The sequence below is a fragment of the Meles meles genome, unplaced genomic scaffold, assembly GCF_922984935.1.
Source record: "Meles meles unplaced genomic scaffold, mMelMel3.1 paternal haplotype, whole genome shotgun sequence".
NCBI classification, from domain to species: domain Eukaryota; kingdom Metazoa; phylum Chordata; class Mammalia; order Carnivora; family Mustelidae; genus Meles; species Meles meles.
Window position 1 is genome coordinate 1,849 of NW_025721597.1, and position 15,992 is coordinate 17,840.

General features: G+C 48.8%; 1 long non-coding RNA gene and 2 other non-coding genes across 4 annotated transcripts; 2 read left to right on the plus strand and 1 right to left on the minus strand.

The window, feature by feature from the left end:
• Nucleotides 1–7,104: 7,104 nt before the first annotated feature.
• On the plus strand, nt 7,105–15,552 carry LOC123936531. Of its 2 annotated transcripts, XR_006817355.1 has the most exons (5): nt 7,105–7,222; nt 7,738–10,313; nt 11,092–11,211; nt 12,801–12,934; nt 14,952–15,552. It is a non-coding gene; the product is annotated as an uncharacterized LOC123936531 (long non-coding RNA). The 2 variants fall into 2 exon arrangements; XR_006817356.1 differs by lacking the exon at nt 7,105–7,222 and having other exon boundaries at nt 7,238–10,083.
• Nucleotides 7,343–7,506, plus strand: LOC123936532. The gene has a single exon (XR_006817357.1). It is a non-coding gene; the product is annotated as a U1 spliceosomal RNA (small nuclear RNA).
• TRNAQ-CUG lies at nt 8,759–8,830 on the minus strand. The gene has a single exon. It is a non-coding gene; the product is annotated as a tRNA-Gln (tRNA).
• Nucleotides 15,553–15,992: the final 440 nt, after the last annotated feature.

The following is a 15,992-nucleotide window of genomic DNA, read 5'->3' on the forward strand; positions in this document are numbered from 1 at the left end:
TTAACGGGTGTTTGGGGGTCTAGGACAGAACTCAGAGTATGATTAACTTCCTTGGTCCCCCTCGAAGTGGGAACATAGCTGCTTTGGCTGATTCAGGGGCAAAAGATGGAATGTGAGTAAATGGGGCCTAGCAGAAAAACAGCAGAGATGGACACTTAGAATTTCTAAAACGGAGTCCCTTCAATTTCCTACCTCACTGCTGTAATAGTCAGTTCACAAGTGCTTATTACGACTAGACATTAAGGTTTCTAAGAGTTAAAAATTCTGATAAAAGTAACTAAGACTACTGGAAAAATAATAAGGGAAATGTTTCCATATACAAGGAAAGTGAAATACATGGGTTTGGTAAGAAAAAGAAAGAGGGATGGAAATGCATTTTTTTTTTTTTAAAGATTTTATTTATTTATTTGACAGAGAGAGAGATCACAAGTAGGCAGAGAGAGGAGGAAGCAGACTCCCCACGGAGCAGAGAGCCCGATGCGATGCGGGGCTCGGTCCCAGGACCCTGAGATCATGACCCAAGCCAAAGGCAGCGGATTAATCCACTGAGCCACCCAGGCGCCCCAGAAATGCATTTTTGTTGAGGGAAAAGAAAGTACTCGTGTATTAGTGACTAAAGTGAGACTGATAATTTTAAGAAGGAAAACATAGGACAACATCAGAATTTTTTTTTTTTAAGTAAATTCTACCCCACATGGGGATCAAGCTCACAACCCCCAAATCAAGAGTTGCATGCACCCCTGACTGAGCCAGCCAGGTGCCCCCAAAATCTGAATGTAAAAAAGAAAGTTGGAGGTTTGTAAAAAAAAAAAAAAAAATTTTTTTTTTTTTTTGGAGAGAAATTTTAATACGTGATCAAGCTGACTTACATACAAGGCAACAGCAACAGATTTCTATAAAGATAATGATACATTTGGATAATGTCCATTGTGCTCCTGCAAAGAATGGCCCCTTGTTGCCTGATATTTGCCATCTTAAATGTCCTATACCCATGGCAAGCAGTCTGCTCCTGAATCAGAAAAACTAAGGTGAGTAAAGAATGGCTGTAAATTAAAGGAACAGCTGGGGCCACTGGAAAACCAAGGTGGTCACTTGGTTCTTCCTGGCTCCCTAACAAACCCCATTTTTTTGGGTTTTGCACTCTCTAACCTACCATAGTACATTTAAATGGACTCAAATGACAAATAGACATTGGTGGAAAGACTTTCTATAAAGTTACAGAAAACAGTCTACCAGCAAAGTCTGACCTGTCCGGTCTATAACCCTGGGAAAACTCCCTCTGTTCCAGAAGCCTCAAACCTCCCTCTGGACCCTTCAAACACGTGCAGCTGGACTTCATTCAGTTGCCACCTGGTAGTAGAGGTTATCAATATGTTCTTGTTACTGCATGATATGTTTTCCAGATGGGCTGAGGTTATCCTTACTGCAAGGCTGATGTCCTCACAATAGTGGAAAAACTGTTAGAAAGCGTGTTTCCCACTTGGATTATACCTTCCACGTTCTCCACATCCCTGGACAAATACAAACCCTAACGAAAACCTTGCAGACTTTTTGGAATTCTCTCCCTTGTTAGTAATAGCAGCTACTGGAAGTGTGTAGTGTCTTTGCTCAGGGCTGTCATCTGCAGGTTAAAGAAGCCTTCCCAGATGGGCGTTCAAAGGATTCTGTCAGTCACAGTCTGTCTGGCCTGATGACTGGGTATTCTGGAAGTGTTGTCAGAGGGAGACAGCCCTTGAGCCTCATGCAGAGGAAACTTACCAAGTGTTCCTGGCCGCAGACACTGCTGCAAAACTAGGATCATCACACAGCTAAAAAAAAGTTTCACCTGACGCTTGAGCCGGCCCAGATGCTGGAAACCTCCAAATCAGACTGATGAAGAGAAGCAGCTGACGTGGAGATAGACTGCTTCCGCCCCAGACGATGGATCAAGACTTCATACTTGAACTAAACACGAACCCCTTACTCCTCCTTTTCCTTTCCTTTACCGTGGCATTGGCCTGGAAAGAGGAACACCTTCCTTTTTACCCCCCAGGCCATTGCTAAGTGGGGATAACCTTCGGAATTTAGAACAACAGGCTAGGGAAAAACAAAAAAAACACAAAACAACCCCCCCCCCCCCGTAATTCTGCCCCCAGCTTTTCACAGGCAAAAGAAGGCAGGCACCTCATTGGTGGAATCACCATTTACATTGTGAGAGAGGACCTACCAGGCGGCTTTTGTGATTCGGGATTCACTCTGTTGTGCCCGAGGTTTCGCGTCTGAAGAGAGACCACCAAGGAGCCAGGCACCGATGCAATCACACGAGGGTTTATTTGACAAGCTTAAGCTTGGGCCCAAGTATACCCGACACAGCGGAGTAGGGACTTGGACCCTGAGGTGACATGCTTCAGCTTGGGCCCAAGTAATACCCGACACAGTGGAGTAGGGACTTGGACACAGTCAGAGTTTTTTAAAGGCAGAGTGGGGGTGGACTTGGCAGTAGATAATTGGGCCACGACTGCTGGCTCAGCAGTAAGTGAGGACAAAGGGGATGTTCAGAAGGGCTATCAGGGTAGAAAAGACTGTCAGGATATTGGAGGCCTGGTTATTATCAAATCAAGGCCGTTTCTCCCTCTAATGAGGCACTAACATGATGACAATTGGGAGTTTCCTGGTGGAATGTCACATTTCTCCTATCAAGTGTTCTTAGTGAGATTAGGTTTAACTTTGTCTCCATTTTCTTCCGCCTCAGCCTCCTTCAGTTTTTATGGAGGGGAGGGTGACGTTAGGGCTTGAGGAACTGAGTTATGTGTGCCTCTGGAAATTGGGCTATTGATAAGGTAACTTCTTTGTTGTAAATCTCAAGGACATTTGTAAACCAAGGGAGACTCCTGCCTTGCAGGATTGTGATCTCTGCAAGTTAACTATTTGTTTTTGTTTTGGGGCAGTCAGGGATGCCTGAGGAATGTCACACATACTGCCGAGGGGAGGGGAGGGGGTGGAGAGGGGGTGCAAGGTGCCAGCTTTTGCTTTGCCAAGATGGCTGTACTTAATGCTAAAGCTAAACCTGAGGTGGGATGGCCTTAATTTTCTCGGCCTCCACACACTCCTGTTGGCGGATCCCTTCTTCCTGGTAAGGGATAAAAGTAAATAAGGCGATCAGGAACTTCTTAATTTCTTTTTTTTTTTAAAGATTTTATTTATTTGTCAGAGAGAGAGGGAGTGAGGGACCACAGGCAGACAGAGTGGCAGGCAGAGTCAGGGAGGAGCAGGCTCCCCGCTGAGCAAGGAGCCCCATGTGGGACTCGATCCCAGGACGCTGGGATCATGACCTGAGCCGAAGGCAGCTGCTTAACCAACTGAGCCACCCAGGCATCCCAGGAACTTCTTAATTTCTTAAAGTTATTACAGAATCTGCTGCTGAAGCAGTAGCTGGCAGGCAAAGATCGGTAAAATCTCTGGCCACAGTTGTTCTGGATAATGAAATAGCCTTCCATCATCTTCCAGCTGCAGAAAGACGGGTCTGTGCCATGGGCACACCCCCTACTAAACCTGGATTGACACTTGGGGAAGTTAAAAGCCAGGATATTTTTTCCTCAACACCGTCCCCCCCCCCCCCCCCCCCCCCCCCGCCTTTCTGAAAGGAGGCCCTGTGAGCACACAGCGAGAGGTAGGGGCTGATGTAAGCCAAGACAGGATGCCTGAGAATGAAGCTGCAGAAGAGGCGAAACTCTTCCTGGGTCCCCTTTTGGGGTCTCTGACTGGGCCTGAGAATTAAGTTGGCTGTAAAACAGACTTAACAGGAGAAAAGCACGGACGTATTTTACACGTATGTGGAAGCTGTCAAGGAAAAACAAAGACCCAAAAAGTGCTGAGGCCTACGTGCTTCCGTACTAGGTTGAGCAAGAGTAGAAATTTTGAAAAAGTAACCAAAACATAGGAGGAGGCAAAAGACAGATAAGGGTTATTTTAACAAGGTCCATTTGCAGAGATTTCTTCACCTCAACTTCCTGTCTCTGGTAACAAGAATGTTTCTTTCCTCCTGGTAGAGGGAGGGCATCTTTCACAGGGGAGCTTTATCTTCCTCCTGTTAGGAAGGAGGAGGGAGGTCAGAGCACCCTTCTTGAGTCTGCTCTTTTTCAAGTGTGTCTTTAGCTCAAAATAATCCTTATGCCAGAGTAGCATATTTTGGGGTGCCCTATTTGGCCACATTCAAAACCTACATTGGTGGCGCCTGAATCTGGGACTTCGCAACATCCAGAACTGTGAGAAATAAATTGCTTTCATTGTTTAAGCCACCCAGGTGCGGCATTTCGTGATAACTGTGTGAGCATATTAGGAAACCCATCCATGATGCCAGGACTTGGTAGTTGACAGTTTCCGTAGTTCTCGTTCCTGCTTCCCACGTGGGATCCACCGGAGAGAGCCAGATGTGCGGTGCACCCCAACCGATCTCACAGGATACCTAAATTCAGTTGGTGTGAAAAACAATCAAGGGAACCCTCACTAAAATAGAGGGTAGAAGGGGGAGCCATACCACCAGCATCAATTACAGGAAGAATTGTCAGTTGGAGACTCCCAACAGAAGAATTCTCAACAGGAAAGAATTCACAGGGACAGGTCCCAAAAGGAAAAAGAATGTAGATTGTAGCTCCTACATGAAACTGACTACCCCCCACCAACTCAGCCTGTGAGAAACCGGGATCACCCTGAACTCTTGGTTTTCTCCAGTGGATTTTTGTTCAAAACAACCCCTCCCAACTTCTTCCTCCTCCATAAAAGGACATTCCCCTCCTTTGTTTACTCAGCTTGCCTGTGGTTTTGCCACAGCATGCGCGTCCTGAATTGCAATTCTCTGCTGTTTCCAAATAAGCCCATTTTTTGCTGGGAAAATAACTTATTTTTAAAGTTAACACCTGCCTATAGCTTACCCATGCTATCAGCCTCCAATCATGGCACACATGAAGCCTTCCCATTCTCTACTAGAAAGCTCTCCCACTCCTCTGCCTTCCTTTCAGTCTCTGCAAAAACACAAGCTGCAAGCTCTGAATAAATAGCATCCGCTTTCCTTTAGTCAGGCTCCTCTCAGCCGTCCTCCATTAGTCCTAGTCCTCGGCCCTCCAGGCCCAGTCCCAGCAAGAATCCCCTCACTGTTGATGTCCAAAACCCAAGTTTCTGTGAGTAATTTTCCAATCACTGACCCACAGTTGTCTTTGCTGTCTTTGGGAGTTGTCGTCAGTTTTATACTGAAGTCTCTCCCCTACTGCAGTAGCTAAAGCGAAAAATCGGCCTTGCGTTTTTAACAAGTGCCTGCGCATTCCCTGACAGGACGATGCCAGGTCTTTCCACTCAGGCTGATAGCAAGTCCAAGCTCCTCTTGCTCTCTCCTTATGCCAGGCCAGTAAAGAGGCAAGATGTTGGGGCAGGGAAAGGGACTTCATACAGAAAGCCAGCAAACCAAGGAGATGGTAGACTTTTTTTTTTTTTAAGATTTTAAAATTTTTTTATTTGACAGAGATCACAAGTAGGCAGAGAGGCAGGCAGAGAGACAGGGGAGCAGGCTCCCCGCCAAGCAGAGCGCCCGATGCGGGGCTCAGTCATGACCCAAGCGGAAGGCGGAGGCTTTAACCCACGGAGCCACCCAGGCGCCCCGGAGATGGTAGACTGTTAACCCAAAGAACTATTCCCTCTTGGCAAGAAACTCAGGTTTCTTTTATGTTAACCAAAGAGGAAAGCGGGAGGGGGTCAAGAGCTGGGTGATGTGTGTGTGGCATCTGACGAAGGTCCTGTAAGTTTTTTGTCCCTGGTCAGCTGATCTTTGCATTCAGGAATCTGGTCATGTTGATCCTGTAAATCTTTAAACATAGCATAGCCATTTCTGTTCCTACTTCTTACCTTCTCAGGTGAGGTGGATGTCAGGTAAAAAGCAATCTTTGCAAAACTTGGCTGTCAGGTGCCTACAAGCAGAGCTACGCAAGCCGATACTCTGACGGTATAGGTCATAGCAGCAAGGGAAATAGAAGCAGTACAGAGGAGAACATGCTCTTTCTGTTACAAGGCTGGTCAGATTCCCCGGAAAGTATTCCTCGCTGCCGCCTGGACAATGCGTCTGGCTGCCAGGATTCAAGGAATGGGGCCTGGATCAAGCATTCACATTCACTGGCTCCATTGTCACCTAATCCCTGTTGCTGTGTCCTCTCCTTGCCTGACTGGCCAGAGACACTTCCTTTACCGTCTCCAGAGGAGAATCCTTCAATGAATACATTGTGACAGGAGCAACAGAATAGAATCTACTTCTAAAGTTCAAATAAATAGCCTTTCAGTTGGGTTTCCCAGGCTGGAGCGCCACTAGCGGTGAAAACGGAAGGTTGGGGGGGGGGGCGCCTGGGTGGCTGAGTTGTTAAGCGTCTGTCTGCCTTTGGCTCGGGTCATGGTCTCAGGGTCCTGGAATGGAGCCCCATATCGCGCTCCCTGCTTGGCCGGAAGCCTGCTTCTCCTCCTCCTCCTCCCACTCCCCCTGCTTGTGTTCCTCTCTTGCTGTCTGTCCCTGTCAAAACAAAACAACACAAAAACCCAGAAGCGTGGTTTTCAGTCACCTGTTGTCTCTCGTTTCATAAATTCAGCTGCTTTCGGATACTCGATAGCTTTAGTTTTTTAAAAAAATTACCTATTGGAGAGGGCGCGTGCACGGGGGTGGAAGGCGCGGAGCACAGGGGGAGACCGGGAGACAGTCCCAGGCAGACTGCGGTGAGCCGCGAGTCCACTCGGGGTTGATTCCACCACCCCCACCCAGATCCAGACCTGAGGTGAAACCAAGAATCCAGTGCTTAACTGCACCATCCAGGCGCCTCGGGACAAACTTCCAATTGAAATTGAAATCTTGGATCACAAAGTTAAAACTGACTGGATCTAAATGGAACCCCTTTCCTTTGCTCTGTTTTACACACCGAAAGGCATTATATTTGAAGAAAGGTATAGAGGCATGAACAGCCTGCCAGACAGGTTCCCCGCAGGGCTGAGGTTCGGAACCCACGCCCGCCGCCGCAAGGTTTCCGGGTGGGAAGGAAAGAGGGGACAAGGGCAGGGGCGGGGCGTGCGCCGGAGGGAGGTGCTCCTGTGACGCCACACACAGGGCGTGTGCTTTGTAAATACGGGAGCGCAGGGGCTGATGATTTCGACCGCTGCCGGCTAAATTCAATGGGATCTCCGGGGCTACGGGAAGGAGTCGGGGCGGTTGACGGAGGTCCGTTGTGTGGCGTGCGTGGAAGGCGTCGGGAGGCTCGAGAGTGGTGGGGAGAGAAGTGGGCGTGTGTGAAGAGTGCGAGGCGTGCGCGGCTGGTGTGGGGCGGAGGGGTTGGAAGTCATACTTACCTGGCAGGGGAGACACCATGATCACGAAGGTGGTTTTCCCAGGGCGAGGCTTATCCATTGCACTCCGGATGTGCTGACCCCTGCGATTTCCCCAAATGTGGGAAACTCGACTGCATAATTTGTGGTAGTGGGGGACTGCGTTCGCGCTTTCCCCTGGCTTTAGTCCGGTTGAAAAGCAGGCGTTAGTGCAGCTTTTTCCGGTGCTGGAGGTCTGTGGGGTCTAGGGGCCGTGCCTATGTGCTTGGGATTTAGGCAAGGCTTTCCCTGTTTCAGTGTTTACTTGTACTTGTGACTTTTTTGGGCCTTGCTAGAATTAACCCCGCGCACGCGTCCGAAAGAAGTACGCAGGATTAATTTCCAGTCGAGTGCTTTTGTTGTTTTTTCTAGATTGAGGGCAGTTTGAACCCAGTGGTTCTGAGCCTACCTTCGGGAGCCGGGCTATCTTCGGTTCAGATTCCTGCTTTCAAATCCCGCTCGCCCCGCCTGCCCGTGTCCAGAGTGACTGCACAGATTACTTAACTCTCTTCTCGTCCTATCTCAGTGTTCGATTTTATAGAAAACGAGCGAGGACTATGGTATGAGATGGGCCTGTCGAAGGAGTCAGTGAGTAGCACATTTAAGTTTGTAGACTAGTCCTGGGACCCGGCACTTTACCTGGAATCATTGACTGGTAGGTAGGTCGTTATTTGGGGCGCAACACTGCAGAGACACTGGACGTGATGAAAACTGATTTAAGTTACTCCAGTGATCACTGTTCAGTGGCTTTGGAACCCACCCACCCCACCCCCCCGGGCAGTGAAGTAACGCTTTCTGTGGTCAGAATGACTGTAATCTCCTGGGCTGGAAGCATCTCAGAGTTAATACATTAGCTCAGCCGACGGGCTCGGTGAAAGCGGAATAAGGATTCAAGGCCTTGCTTCAGAGATAGGCCAGTGCACTTCCAGTTGAGGTCTGCGAACCATCGACCTCAGAACCACAGCACCCTCCAGCAAAACCTGCCTGACAAGACAAGTGGTGCAACGACAGGTCGCGCGGCGAGACGCCCTCGGAGCACAGTATTTAGTGGTCACAGCCGCCGGGTTTTACTCGAGGCCCAAGGGGGGCGGGGTGGGGGGGGTGAGAGGCGGCAGTGGCCCGGAGCCCCCGCTGTGGCTGCAGTATCCGTGGCGCCGGGTGGGGGTGGGGATGGGAGCCGGGGCCACTCTGAGACGCGAGTTTCTGGGTTCCCGGTTCCTGCGGAGCGTGGAGGACGCGACTGCGTGGGGTCCGGGCGTGCGGGGGGCGGGGGCGGGGCGATGTCCCCGGAGTTTCCCTCCGCGGGATTGGGGGGGAGGTGTGAGGAGCGGGAAGGCACGTGCCCCTCGAAGGGTTAAAAAAAAAAACAACCATCCGGTCCACTTAAAGGGAAAGGTCCCACCGAGATTTGAACTCGGATCGCTGGATTCAGAGTCCAGAGTGCTCACCATTACACCATGGAACCCCTACAGAGGTGGTGTGTTGTTCCTCGCCAGTACTGATCCAGCATCCACACGCCCGCCGGCAATCCCACGTATGTTGTCTGTACCCGCGGGACTAGACTAGACTGCAGTTGGCCCGCGTCGGTGCTCATCCACCTTGCTTTCTCTCTGTCCGCCTCCTTTGATTGACTTCTGTCATGTCACGTCCACCTCAGAAAATAAGGTAAATCCACTCTGGGCCTAGGGTTAGGGAAGAGTTCATAAACCACAGATTCTGCCCCAGTTTTATCCAGTTTTCCGTCCAGAGGTGAAATTTCTGTAAAGGGTACAGTTACTTTGCTTTTCCTCGCCTTCACACTTTTCCCGTTGCCCAGAGAAAAGGCAAGACTTGGGGCTTCCTGGGTCCGTTGGTGGCAAAGCACCCCTCACCCTCCAAAGCCACCAACTGACTCCTCCATGTAATAGGTAAAGGTGTGTCAGCAGTGGAGTGGGACTGGGAGGCAAGGGGATTTTCCTTTTTTGTTTTTTCCCCCTATACACTTCTGGGTTTTGTTGTTGCTGTTGTAAGCTTTTCTTCTGTTTCTGTATTTGTTAGACCTACATACAAGGTAATCAGCCATGTTTAACATTTACATCAAACACTCTGACAAACCAAACCAAACTTGGCTTGCGTTGACTCAAAATCAACAGCATACCCTTAAAGCCACAAGGCGGGGCTCTGACTCTTAGACTGTTTTCGGAGAGTTTGGCCAAGTCACTTCCATTCCAGTTTCTCAGTATCCCATAACCTGGAAAACTGCCCGCTTAAAAAACAAAACAAAACAATGAACATATATCCATGTACCCAAGAGCACCCAGGACTGGGCCACGGGGTGTGTGTACCCCAGGTGTCTTACAGTGTGTACGTGACTTAGGTACACAAAATACCACCACACTAAATATACACGTAATAGATGTAAATCCACATTACATTCAAAATAGCCATCTGTGTACTTAATTTCCCCTTTTAATCCCAAAGCCATTCCTTCCCTTACTCGGTACACAGAACAGAAAAAAATTGACATTGAAAGAAAAAAGCCGCTGCCTGAAAAACAAAGAAAGATGCCCGGTGCTCTCGAAGAGGTATTTTGTTCCTCGAGACTGGATGAGGCTTGAATGGAGGCAGAAGGCAAAGGGTCTACTTTGTTATGAAGAAGAAGGTGTTCTCCTCAAAAGTTTGAGGAGAAGATGAAAGTGCCTTCTGGAAAACGAAAAAGTTGAGCCGTAACATCACCAGGTATTCCTCCAGGAAAACTTGAAGTGAGTCAGGCTTTATGACTGCAAGGAACAGAAATGGACTGACTGATTTCAAAAGGAAAGAAGTCTGTTGAAAGGATGTTGAGAGATCGCAGAAAGGCCGGGAAAGCCAGAGAACCAGGCTCTGAGGAGGAGCGGGGAAGAGAGAGCAATGAGGTTGGAAACTGCGATGGGTGGAGAGAGTGTCCTTGTGGGGTCTGAGAGCCCAAGGTGAGAGGTGGGGATGTGGTGGTGGTGGAGGGGGGGCTATCCTGAACAGAAGGGCCCAGGAATGTAAGTCCTCCTCATCCTCTCTCTGCTCCTCCTCCCATTCTGCTGCTGCACCTCTCATCTCTCCCCATCTTCCTCAACTCTCTTTCTCCTCAGCCCCTTGCCCCAGCCCGTTTCACCCCCTTATTGAGGCTGACCTATACTTGGAAGCAAGGGTTGGCAGGATTTCTCACTCTAACATCAATGGTAGGTGACTTTTCTTACAAATGAGAGAAGTGACTGGGTTTTGTGCCTGCGGTAGCTGATCCTGGTCTCTGTGCCTACACCACTGAGGCACCCGAGAGTCCTTGCTGTGCCCTGTTCTAGTTGGAGTTGGGGGTTATATTAGGTCAGATTTTCCAGAGGCAGTAAGAACCCTCGGCAGAAGCCTGAGGAAAAACAGCTGATGGGGTGCCCGGGTGGCTCAGTCGGTTAAGTATCTGCCTTTGACTCAGGTCATGATCCCAGAGTCCTGGGCTCGAGCCCCACGTTGGGTGCCCTCCTCAGCGGAGAGTCTGCTTCTCCTCTGTCCCTCTCCCCATCTCTTTTTCAAGTAAATAAGTAAGATCTTTAAAAAGAAAAAAATCCTGAAAGACAGGCAAAACCCCACCTTACATAGGAGCCTCTGGGATTGTAAACTGTCACGATAGCTTTGGCTTTTAAGAAATGGTTGAAATTGCAGTTATTTTCTCCTTCACAACTTTTATGGCTGCCGTCTTTCCTTTTCACTCTCTGCCAGACAGGAAATGGTTCATGTGTACGTCCCTCCCTGGAGAACTTTACTGGGCTTTGGACTTCAGTCTACCCAGTGGTCTTGGCAATCTCAGCTCTCTGTTGGGCTCAAAAGAGGAATGATTCGGTAGGTCATCCAGCTTTTTCTTGTCTGAGTGGAAACTCCTTCCTCTTACAGCTTCCTGTGTCTTAAGCACATGTGGAATTGCACTTCGGTTTTATGAAATCTTTATCTCTTGATCTGTGTCTGGACTAACTTCCCTTTAGTACTGTTTTTAATTCCTTTAACGGAAGACAACTTCTCATGCGGCCTTTAGATGGCGCAGATGAGCACCTTGAGGATCCAGGCAAATTAACCTCGGCCTGTGTATTTGGTGCTGAACAGAAACCTTGGGATAGGCCTGTGGAAACTTGTGACTATCATCCACAGCTATAGTCGAGTTTTTGTAATGGGGCTCTTTCTCCTTAGTCACCATACTTAATCTCTGTACAAGTTGGAGACGGGGGTTATATTCGGTCAGATTTTTCAGAGGCAGTTAAGAGTTGTTGGGATTCTAGTTTGTGGTCAGATCAGGGCTAGCAGAATGAAGAGGAGATTCCGGATATAGAAAAAAGACAAAGAGACATAATATTACATCTCCTTATCACCCTTGGATGTGACAGAATGTTACACCACAGCTTTATAACCCTTAGAATGGTGCTCTCAGTGGTAAATGAAATACTTGTTTCTGCAAGCAGGTGAGGAGAAGGTTGGAAAAACTGGCTCAGTTGCTTAAATGATTATGTATTCAGATTGAATCTGAGGGTACCTAAAGTGCAGACTTCGCTGAGAAGGTTTGTAAGATCTGAAGGTGATGATGAGAGGATGCAGTCATGAAACTTTTTGTATCTTTCCCCCCTCCCATTTTGCCTGTTTCTGTGGGCCTTGCCTGGGGCTTCGATATATGTGTAACTGAGGAAGGCACTATCAGTGCAAAAGACACGATACTCAGACCGTGAAATTGGACAGTGCTTCTTCCAAAACATACTTTCGCTTCCAGTTACGTAGCCGGAGTCAGTGAATGCATCCTGATAACATGCATCCTGCTTGGGCTTCAGTAACGAGGTACTGCAGGTTGGGTGGCTTAAACAACAGACATAATCTTCACAGTTTCGCAGGCCAGAAGACCAGAGTTGGCTTCTGATGAGACTTCTTTCTGGCATTTGGAGAAGGCTGCCTTCTCACTCTGTCCCTGAATGGCCTTTTCTCTGTGAACAGGGGAGATCTTCGGTGTCTCTTCCTCCTCTTGTATGGACACCGGTTCTGTTAGATCAGGGCCCCATCTTACTACCTCATTTAATGATTATTACTTCCTTAAAGGCCCTGCCTCCAAACCCAGTCACAGAGAGCGTTAGGGATTCAACATAAGAATTCGGGGTGAGGGTAGGGAGCACAGTTCAGTCCCTAACACCAAACAACAGGGACAGTCCTATGATTCTTCACCTGTCAAATCCTGTGACACTTGCCTGGTGTCGGGCCTAAGTGTTAGCAAGGCTGTTGATACTGCCGGTTCTATGATTAGAAGAGCACACCTGAGCTGGAAAGCGTGGCCATACAGGAAAAAGCGTAGGTCAAACAAGAGAGCAAAAGGCTGCAGGGACGGGAAGCAAAGGTAGTTTTGCTAGGGTCACTAGAGGTCCTACTGAACGATATCACTCCTGTTTCTACCGTTGGAGGCCTGGACCCGTGCATCCCGGCCGTGGGAGAAACAGCACCACGTCTTGGACACTAACGCAGAGCACATATGCGGCCTCCTGGAGAATCTCGCTCAGCCCTTCGAGGTGTTGCAACCCACGTGGCAGTTGGCACTGTAAGTCTTCAGGAGGCCGACCCACTGGTGTCTCCCGCTAGCTGCTTCCAGATGGTGGGGATCATGGTCAGACTCGTGAATTCCACAAGCGTGGGCTCCTGCTGCACTTGGTATTCTGTGAAGTGACTTCCTTGAGCAGAAGGGGTTTATAGTCTGCTTGGGCGGTCATAACGAGATACCATAGCTTAAACAACAACAGTTATTTCAGAGTTCCAGAGGTGAGAAGTCCCAACATCATGGTGCTAGCGTTTTTGGGTGAAGACTCTTTTCCTGAGCTGCCTTTTCTCTGAGTCCTCATATGGCCTTTCCTCTGTGCTTAGGTGTACGTGTGCGGGCATGTGCCCATGTGTGCGCGCGTGCGTGCACGTGCACACACACACACACACACGCGCGCGCGCGCACACACACCCTGCTAGCTCGGGTGCATCTTCCACTTCTTACAAGGACACCAGTCCCATTGGATTAAGGGCCCCACTGGACCTCATAACCTGAGTTACCTCTTTAAAGGCCCTATCTCCAAGCAGGCACATTGGGATTTAGGCACACACCTATGAGTTTGGTGGCCGGGGAGGCAAAATCCAGTTCGTAACCTGAAATAATGCTGTGTGGCATGCTCTAGGGGTGGATGAGGTATTCTACAAGTGCATGGACAGGAGTTTGGTAGAAACGTTGTGTGCAGGGAAGGCAAACCTGTGCTCAGAGTGTCTGTTCCAGTGAGAACAAAAGACTGTGCCATCCCTGGTGGAAGTGTCCCGATGTCACGGATCTGCCACTAGGGAGTTGTCCAAATTTGACCAGGGAATGGTGCTGTCTTGGTAACTGGTCTGTGCTCCTGGCAGACTGGACACTCGGCAGCAGCTGTAGGCAGGCCAGCCTTGGTGAGTAGAGGTCCATGTTGCTGAACCTACGCATAACCTCCATCCTTGTCACCATGACCACTTTGTTCAGGAGCCCATTGGGTGATGCCGGAGTGGGTGGCTGGGGAAAGAAGTAGACTGGTATCCACAGAACAGGTCCTCTTACCCACACGATTATTAACAGCCTCATGTCTGCGCTCGTTCTGAGAAGTCTGTCCACATACTTCTACCCTAGGCTCCCTTGTCACCGATCAACATGATCAGCATGTCCCTTCTGAGTACGATGAAACACCAGGTATCCTACTCAGAGTTCCACTCACTGGAAGGGTTGCCCTTCACCACTGTCCTTCAGGGCTGTCCCAGAGAGAGCTCTCATGCTAAGGCTGTCCCCCTTTGGGCGGTGCCTGCATATCAGGCAGAACCATATGCAGACGGGGCTCCAGTCTCCTCTTTCTGTGTGAGTTGTAGGGAATGCCCCATGAGGCCCTGGGTGCAGGCCGTGAGAGGGGGCTTGTAGCAGCAATGGGGACCGTGGGCATTTGTGCCCCTTCTTCATGTAACTTCCTTGTACCTTCAGGGCTTACTTGGGCCCTATTTCGTATGTACCATTTCTGTTTGATGATGGAGTGAGCCAGTCTCCTTTGTTAGTTTGACAAAAATGCTCAAGTATCATATACATAGTCCCCCAAACCCCTGCCTTTTCTAGGTGCTTGAGCAGGAGTATCCAATGATACTTTGCCTATCTCTATTGGCACATTATACCATGGACTAGCAGCACTGTTTTTCCTACTGGAAATAGACTTTTTAGTGTCTTTCAATCGAATCAGATCGGAGAGCCAATTCCAGAAACCCCAGACCAATTAAAAGCCATTCTGAAGATTCTGTTCCTCTAGAGCAACTCCTGGTACCAAAATGGCTTATGGGGCTGTGGAGGCTTGATGAGCCCCCTCTGGTGAGAGAGCACGGCAGGCTGGAGACTCAGAGAAGGGCTGGATAGAGCTGGTGTCTAAGGGCAGTCTGCTGGCTGAGCTCCTCCTCGCTCGTTCTGTGGAAGCCTTCAGCCTGCTGGAGGAGACCAGGCAGCGGTATAGGGAGTATTCTGCTTTAGTTAAAATCCACTGATTGAAATGTTATTCTCATCCAAAAAACTCCCTTCACAGAAAACATCCAGGATAACGCTTGACCAAATACTTGGACACCATGGCCCAGCCAGGTTGACACAACATATAATATTTAAAGTGCACAAAGTCAAAGACGAAGAGCACATCTTGAAAGAAGCCTGAAGGAAAAAACATCCTGGTTATAGAATAACAAGGATTACTATTACATCGGAGTTCTCTGCAGAAACCATACAAGCAAAGAGATCCCCACCAACTAAATAAAATGAGAATAAATGAAAATAAAATCTTATTAATTGAGCTAACATGCTGTATAGCAAAACTATATTAGCTAATTATATTGGGCGCTGGGGTGACTCAGTAGGTTGAGTGGCTGTCTTCGGCTCAGGTCATGGTATCAGAGTCCTGGGATCAAGCCCTACATCTGGCTCCCTGCTCAGGAGGGAGTCTGCTGCTCCCTCTGCCCCCCACCCTGCTCAGGCTCGAGCGCTCGCTTGCTCAAGTAAGATCCTTTAAAAAGAATGTGCGTGGGGGCGCCTGGGCGGCTCAGTGGGTTAAAGCCTCTGCCTTTGGCTCAGGTCATGATCCCAGGGTCCTGGGATTGAGCCCCGCATCTGGCTCTCTGCTCAGCGGGGAGCCTGCTTCCTCCTCTCTCTGCGCCTGCCTCTCTGCCTACTTGAGATCTCTGTCAAATAAATAAATAAAATCTTAAAAAAAAAAAAACGTGTGTGTGTGTGTGTGTGTGTGTGTGTGTGTGTGTGTGTTGGATGATTATAGCTTGTGGAGAAATTAAATGAGGAAACAGCAACATTCTAAAGGGCAGTCGAGGGAGTTGGGAATGCTCTGTTACAAGGACCTGCACTGTCTGTGAAGCGTTATAGTGTCAACTAAAACATTTAAAAAAGAAACAGAATTGATATTCTAAGAGATGAGAAAATAGAATCATGTAAAATGCTCACTTAAGACCATAGAAGGCTGAAAAGGAATGGAAGAGAAAAGGAACAATGAACAGAAACGGTTGCAGATACGGTAGATACTAGTTCAACTATGTCAGTAATCATTTCAAATGGTCTAAATACCTCA